The sequence below is a fragment of the Mus pahari genome, chromosome 15, assembly GCF_900095145.1.
Source record: "Mus pahari chromosome 15, PAHARI_EIJ_v1.1, whole genome shotgun sequence".
Taxonomy (NCBI): domain Eukaryota; kingdom Metazoa; phylum Chordata; class Mammalia; order Rodentia; family Muridae; genus Mus; species Mus pahari.
In genome coordinates, this window is record NC_034604.1 from 12,436,546 (window position 1) to 12,443,771 (window position 7,226).

The 7,226-nt window shown below is 40.1% G+C and overlaps 1 pseudogene; it reads left to right on the forward strand.

Moving 5' to 3' along the window:
* Nucleotides 1–633: 633 nt before the first annotated feature.
* LOC110333294 lies at nucleotides 634–1,367 on the forward strand (annotated as a pseudogene).
* The last annotated feature ends 5,859 nt before the right edge of the window (nucleotides 1,368–7,226 follow it).

The window sequence follows — 7,226 nt, forward strand, 5'->3', positions numbered from 1 at the left end:
CATCACCAACAGAATACAAGAGATGGAAGAGAGAATCTCAGGCATAGAAGATACCATAGAAGTCACTGACACATAGTCATGAAAATACAAAGTGCAAAGAGCTAACCCGAAACATTCAGGACATTTAACACAATGTAAAGATCAAACCTAAGAATAATAGGAATAGAAGAGAGTAAAGATTCACAAGTAAAAGGGCCAAAAACCATCTTCAACAAAATCATAGAGGAAAACATCCCTGACCTAAAGAAAAAGGTAGCCATAAATGTACAAGACCCCTACTAAACACCAAATAAGTTGGGCCAAAAAAGAAGATCCTCTTGTCACATAATAATCAAACCACTAAATACACAGAAAGGAAAACCCAGGGATGCAGGGATAGTTCAATATATGGAATCCCATCAACTTAATCCACTCTATAAAGAAAAATCTGTGTGACCATTTCATTAGAGGATGGAAAAAAAAGCTTTTGACAAAATACAACACCACTTCATGTTAAAAGTCTTGGAAAGACCAGGAATTCAAGGCACCAAAGCACATACCTGAACATAATAGAAGAATGTACAGGTCTCATGAGTTCTCCCAGTAGCCTTCACACTTCCTCTTCCTGTAAGCGGCCAGAGGTGACCTGTGAAGATGGTTCACTACTCTCTTGACCCAGAAAACCCAATAAAATCATGCAAATCAAGCTGGGCGTGGTGGGGCACGCCTTTAATCCCAGCACTCAGGAGGCAGAGGCAGGCAGATTTCTGAGTTCCAGAACAGCCTGGTCTACAAAGTGAGTTCCAGAACAGCCAGGGCTACACAGAGAAACCCTGTCTCAAAAAAGAAAAGCAAAACAAAATGAAACAAAACAAGAAAATCATGCAAATCAAGAGATTCAAACCCTCGTGTTCACTTTAAAAACACCCGGGAAACTGCCCAGGCCATTGGGGGTATGCATATCCGCAAAGCTACCAAGTAGGATGTCACATTAAAAAAGCAGTGTCTGCCATTCTGGCGGTTTAATGCTGGAGTCAGTAGGTATGCCCAGGCCAAACAGTGGGGTTAGACACAGGAATGGTTGCAAAAACAGTGCTGAATTTTTGCTGCACATGCTTAAAAATGCAGACAGTAATGCTAAACTTAAGGGCTTAGACGTAGATTCTCTAGTCATTGAACACATCCAGGTGAACAAGGCTCCTAAGATGCGCCAACGAACCCACAGAGCTCACAGCCGGATTAAAACATATGTGAGCTCCCCCTGCCACATTGAGATGATCCTCATTGAGAAGGAACAGATCGTTCCAAAGCCAGAAGAGGAGGTTGCACAGAAGAAAAAGATATCTCAGAAAAAGCTGAAGAAACAAAAACTCATGGCACGGGAATAAATTCAACATAAAATAAATGCAGATAAAGTAAAGGTTTAAAAAAAAAGTACAGTAAACTAACAGCCAACATCAAATTATATATATATATATATATATACATATATATATATATATGTATATATATATATGAAATAGAAGCAAGCAAGAAATTATATATATATATATATATATATATATATATATATATAATACCTTGAAGCAATCCCAGTAAAATCAGGGACAAGACAAAGCTGCCCACTCTCCCTATTTATTCAATATAGAAGTCGAAGTTCTAGCTAAGGCAATTAGATAACAAAAGGAAGGCAAAGGGATACAAAATGGAAAGGAAGAAGTCAAGTTATCACTACTTGTGGATGATATTATAGTATACATAAAAGAACCCAAAAATTCTACCAGAGAACTACACCTGACAAACAACTTCAGCAAAGTGGCTGGATATAAAAGTAACTCAAGCAAATCACTAGCCTTCCTCTACCCAAAGGATAAAAAGGCTGAAAACGAAATTAGGGAAATGACACCCTTCACAATAATCACAAACAGTATAAAGTACACCATTTTTAATTGGGTTATTTGGTTTTCTGAACTCTAACTTCTTGATTTCTTTGTGTATTTGGATATTAGCCCTCAATTAGATGTAGGATTGGTAAAGACATAAAACAAGGGCACCTATTCTATTATGTTCATAGCAGCCGTATTTATAATAGCCAGAATCTGGAAACAACCCAGATGTCCCTCAATGAATGAATGGATACAGAAAATGTGGGACAGTTACACAATGGAATACTACTTGGCTATTAAAAAATGACTACTTCATGAATTTTGCAGGCATATGTGTGGAACTAGAAAATATCACCTTGAGCGAGGTAATCCAGACTCAAAAGAATAACACAGTAAGTGGATATTAGCCCAAAAGTTCAGAATACCTACTATACAACTCTCAGACCATAAGAAGCTTAACAAGAACAAAGGCCAAAGTGTGGATGCTTCAATACCACTTAGAAGGGGGAACAAAATAATCATGAGTGGCAGAGGGAGGGAGGAACCTGGGGATAGAGAGGAGGGGAAAGGAAAAATGGGGCAGGTTCGGGTATGGAAAGAGACAGGAGAGGAGCTAGAGGGCCAGGAGAATGAATAGAAATATGTAGCAGTGGGAGGTGGGGAACAGGAGAGGACCACTAAATAGTCCCAGATGCCAGGCATGTGAGAAGCTCCAAGGACCCAATGGAGATGACATTAGCCGAAATGCCCAAGAGTGGGGAGATAGAACTTGAAGAGACCACTTCCAGTAGATAGACATGGCCCCCCAGTTGAGGAATGTGGCCACCCACCCATCTCAAAGTCCTTAATCCATAATTGTTCCTGTCTAAAAGAAGTACGGGGACAAAAAAAAAAAAAAAATGTGGAGCAGAGACTGAAGGAAAAGCCATCCAGAGACTACCTCATGCTGGGACCTATCCCTACCACAGACACCAAACCCTGACACTATTGCTGATGCCAAGAAATGCTTGCAGACAGGAGCCTAGTATAGCTCCTAGTATAGTATAGTATAGCTATACTATACTATAATATACTATAGTATAGCTCCTGTATAGTGTAGCTCCTAGTATAGACAAGATCTGAGAGGCTCTGCTAGCGCCTGACTAAGACAGATGCAGATACTCACAGCCAGCTATCGGATTGTGCCTAGGCACCTCAATGGAAGAGTTAGGGGAAGAACTGAAGGAGTTGAAGTGTATTGTAACCCCATAGGAAAAAAAACAATATCAACTAATGGGACCCCTCAGAGCTTCCAGGGACAAAACCACCAACCAAAGAATATACATGGGTCAATCCATGGCTCCCACTATATGTGTAGCAGAGGGCTGCCTTCTCTGGCATCAGTGGAAGGGGAGGCCATTGGTCCTGTCAAGGTTTGTTGCCCCACAGAAGGGGATGCTAGAGGGGTGAGGCGGTAGTGGGTAAGTGGGTGGAGGAGCACCATCTTAGAGGAAAATGGGAGGGGCCATTGGATGGGGTATTTATGTTGGGGAGACCAGGCAAGGGGACATTTGAAATGTAAATAAATAAAATTATTAATAGAAAACTAAAAATTAAAAAACAAACTGTTATATTGCTATACTGTTTTTCACTATGGTTGTACCATTTTTGACCAAGACATATTATATCTTTTTTTAAAATCACCAGTTTAAAAATTAGTAGTTTTGCCTTAGCCTCTCATTCTGTATCTATTAAAGTATTTAAGAATCCAGAGGAAATGACACAGATTTAGAAGCAAAATATTATCACACATGAAATTATTAATGTCTTATTCCCTAAACAGCCTGTCATTTTCTGTAACAATACAGTCACACTTGTCATCGTAGCCTCCAGTTAAAGTCCATTCTTCCCAAGATCTTTATCCAGCACTGAGCCTGGCATGAGAAACAACAGCCAGTACTGTGAATCAGTCGCCTGATGCCGGTGACCCCTGTCTCTATATCAGTCTGCATAGGTACTGCACCGTCAGTGGCCTCAGTCTCTGTCTTCTGTTTATCTGCTATCCTGCTGCTTTCAAGGATGTAACTCAGAGTCTCAGTTAGAGTTTGACAAAAAGAAATAAGTAGCAACAACCAACGAAATGGAATGAAACATTTATATGAAATCATGTTCCACTATGCTGTCCATCATTCAAGAAAACAAGAAGTAAACAGATATACAACATAATCCTCTGTTTATAATTTGTATATAAAAATGTATGAGTTTTTTCTTTCTTTTTTTATTGGATATTTTCTTTATTTACATTTCAAATGTTATCTTTTTACCCAGTTTCCCCCTCTGGGAAATTCCCTATCCCATACTCCCTCTCCCTGCTTCTATGAGGATGTTCCCTCACCCACCCACCTACTCCTGCCTCCACGCCCTGGCATTTCCCTACACTGGGACATTGAGCCTTCACAGGACCCAGGACCTCTCCTCTTATTAATGCCTGACAAGGCAGTCCTCTGCTACATATGCAGCTGGAACCATGGGTCCCTCCGTGAGTGAGTTTGGCATTGATGTGTTACCAAATTAAAATTACCTATTTTCAATGTAGATTACAATTTAACAAATGATAGGATGTAGACTTTGATTTTTTTAGTACTTACATTAATGAGGATTCTTAAATGCTTTAACCGCCCTTCTAACACCCCACCCACCAGAGGCAGTGGAAAAGAAAGGTTATTAGGACACAGGGAAGTAGACTTGTTTAGAAATAGTTCTTCGGGGTGATTCCTATCTTTGTTGTCAGGATATCAGCAGTCCAGTCTAGTAGTAAACCACCAAACATAAATCAGCAACTGTAGTCCAGTCCACTCAGCAGACACCACACATGAATCAGCAGCAGCAGCTCCATCAGAATAAACCAGGAGCCTCTGCTGGATCTGTGGGAGTCTGTGGAAACAGCAAGAAGGTAATGAAATATAATGAAAAGTTTTTTTGGCAAGTTAATCTCTATGAAATCACGACAAGCTCAGATCAGCAACACAGTGCAAGGCCAACCAGTTCCACAGTGCTGTCAGTGGAGTCTAACGAAGCAGTACAAGCCAAACCAAAGCATCAGTCTTGTGTCACCAGCTGTGGTCATATTTATATTCTTTATAAATATCATGCATCCTCACTTGTCTGCTTCAGCAAAACATCCCTTTACCTGTATCTACTTCAGCAAAAGATACTTTCACATGTCTGCTTAAGAAAAACATCTTTTCACATGTCTGCTTTAGCAAAACATCCTTCCACATGTTGGCCCCAGCAAAACATCATTATGACCTAACTGTCTCCAAAGGAACCAGACATTTCCATTTCAATTGGGTATAATTCCCTTCCTAATATTCATCTTATAAGCCTGTTCTTTATGTAATATTTTATGTCTTTTCAACTTGAGGAACCTTTCCTACGATCTCACAAATATTTACCGGGTGTCAACCATGTGCAAAGCATATTACTAAACATTCTTTGAAAGGAATTTTAAAGCTATTATTCTTTTGAATGTGCTCATTTGAGGCAGATATCACTCCACGGATGGTGGGTTTCACCTGGAGAAACGGTCAAAAGTTATTCAAAGTCAATACTGATAGATGCTATGTGTAAGAGCCATCAAGCAAGATGACATTCTTAACGGTCAAAATTATGTGTGACTATAAATTTATGGGCATGATTTTCCTGTGTGGTTCATTAACCAGATTTGAAGAAAATTCTGCAAGAGGAGTTCCAGTAATGGTTTGAATAATGGCAGCACTGGCGAGGTGTACAGCGCCAGGATAACTGTTTTGATGTATGGCAGTCTTCTTTGGGTATATTAGTCCTGGAATGTTTTGTAAACATAGTCATTGCTTATGATCACACATTATATAGTGCCTAGAAAATCCTGGACACTGTAAAAAAATTCAGCAGAATCCATTGTCAGAAAAAATGTCATTTTCTTTTACTGTGTCCTCACCACTGATAAACGGAGAAGACAACTGATTGTCAAGTGACTTCTTTTCCAGTCTCAGAGGAGCTGGGATCTGAATTGCTTGTTATAGCTAACAAACTGAAGAGAAATAAAACACCCAAGTTGCAAGAAGACTTTTCCATATGACACTATTGGTAGAAATGGTAACTCTTATCACTTGCACAGAAATTACAGGTACTTTAACAGAGTTTTAAAGACATAAGTACTAAGTGCTACTTATCAAATACTTAGTCAATACTCATGGCTAAATATTTCAATAGTTGGACTACAATCGACCCAGAGAAACTCTCTTGAATAACATAAGCCAAAAACCTGTAGATAAGGACTATTCATTTTCAAGGGCTGTGCTTTCAAGCCGTCACAATCTAGATGGTTTAAAGTAAGAAGAATTTCTTTCAGACTCTGAAACCAACTGATAGAAGATCAGATGGTTCTCGGAGCTGAGGCATAACACAGCCCCCATGACTCTTGACTAGCTTCTAAGATTATTGGCAATTCTGTTCCACATATTTAATTACATCATTTTAATTTATTTCTTTATTGTCTTATATATTACACTGTATCCTTAGATTCCTCTCCTTCCTCTACTCCTAGTCCCTCATCCCCAATACTCCTTTCCTCCCCCAATCCACTACACCTCCACTTCCCTTCAGAAAGGGACCAGTCTCCCATTGATATCAACCAAGTAGAACATATAAGGTTTCAATAAGATTAGGTACCTCCCCTCATATTAATGCTGGACAAAGCAACCTAGTAGGAGGAAAGGGCTCCAAAAGCAGGCAACACAGAGACATCTCCTACTCCCACTGTTAGGAGTCCCACAAGAAGACCAAGCGATGCAACTATAACATATATACAGAAGACCTAGGTCAGAGCCATGCAGACACCTTGATTGTCAGTTCAGTCTGAGTAAGCCTCTATGAATCCCGGTTAGTTTGTTCTATGAGTTTTCTGTGGTATCCTTGACCCATCTGTGACTCACAAACCTTCCTCCCCTGTGGGACAGTGGACGATGCCAGGAATCTTGGTAGGTTGAGCATGTTCAGGGTCCCCATTACCCAGGAACCCACCTGAGATGATAGGCAGCTTCCTATTCCCTGTCAGATTCCTGGCTTGGATCGCATGACATGTTTCCCATGTAAGGAAATGTGACCTGTGGTCATGTAGCCCAAAACAGAGTTTTCTGTGCCAATGAGGTATTTAGAGTCCTGGCGGTTTAGCTAATAAGCTTCTCTTCTTGGACATTCCTCCCTGCAAAAGGTATTCAATCTCTGGTCCACCCTCCAAAGGAGTATTCCCCTTGCCCCACATACTAGCTGGCATGAGCTGTCCTTTATGTTTTGATCATAGCCAATCTGACAGGTGCAACTTGAAATCTCAAATTAATT